Source organism: Triticum dicoccoides, chromosome 2B (genome assembly GCF_002162155.2).
Source record: "Triticum dicoccoides isolate Atlit2015 ecotype Zavitan chromosome 2B, WEW_v2.0, whole genome shotgun sequence".
NCBI lineage: Eukaryota > Viridiplantae > Streptophyta > Magnoliopsida > Poales > Poaceae > Triticum > Triticum dicoccoides.
In genome coordinates, this window is record NC_041383.1 from 435,155,410 (window position 1) to 435,156,068 (window position 659).

The window sequence follows — 659 nt, forward strand, 5'->3', positions numbered from 1 at the left end:
CAAAGTCAAAACGAGCGACGCCGGCGTTTAGCCGCCGGCGAGCCCGACGCGGCGGCGGGAGTGGTTTTGGCCATTTCGGCCACCAAATGGGTCGCCAAGACCACCGAAGTGGAGCTGGGGACGAGCCGCAGCTCTTGGTGGAGTCCGTTGGGGTCGGGGTGGCCGGAGTTGGCGCCGGCGACGACTTTGGCGGCCACCGGGGTTCGGCCGAAGACGAACTTGACGCTAGAGGGGTCGGTGAGGCTCGGGGAGTGGCTAGCTAGATGCTAAGTGACACGGTGAGCATGATGGACACCAGTTTGTGGCCGGAGGATGACCGGGAGCACGTCGGCGACGAGCTCCACGGCGGTGGGTGCGGTTGAGCTCCGGGAGGTTGCTACACGGCTCGGGAGCAAGAACGGAAGGGAGGGGAAGATGGCTAAGCTCACAGTGAGTGCGACGGAGTCCTTGGTGCGGCCGGAGATGGACCGGAGCGACGACGGCGTTGAAGGGGATCTCCGGCGACGACGGTTCAGGCGAGGTCGTTGCGGTGGACTCGGGCGTTGCGAGCGCTCGGGGTTCGGCTGCTCGATGAAGTGGACAGCGGCGGAGCTCCTAGACACGGTGAGAGGACGCACGGGCGGCGGGGAGCACGGCTACGATGAAGGCACGACGATGGT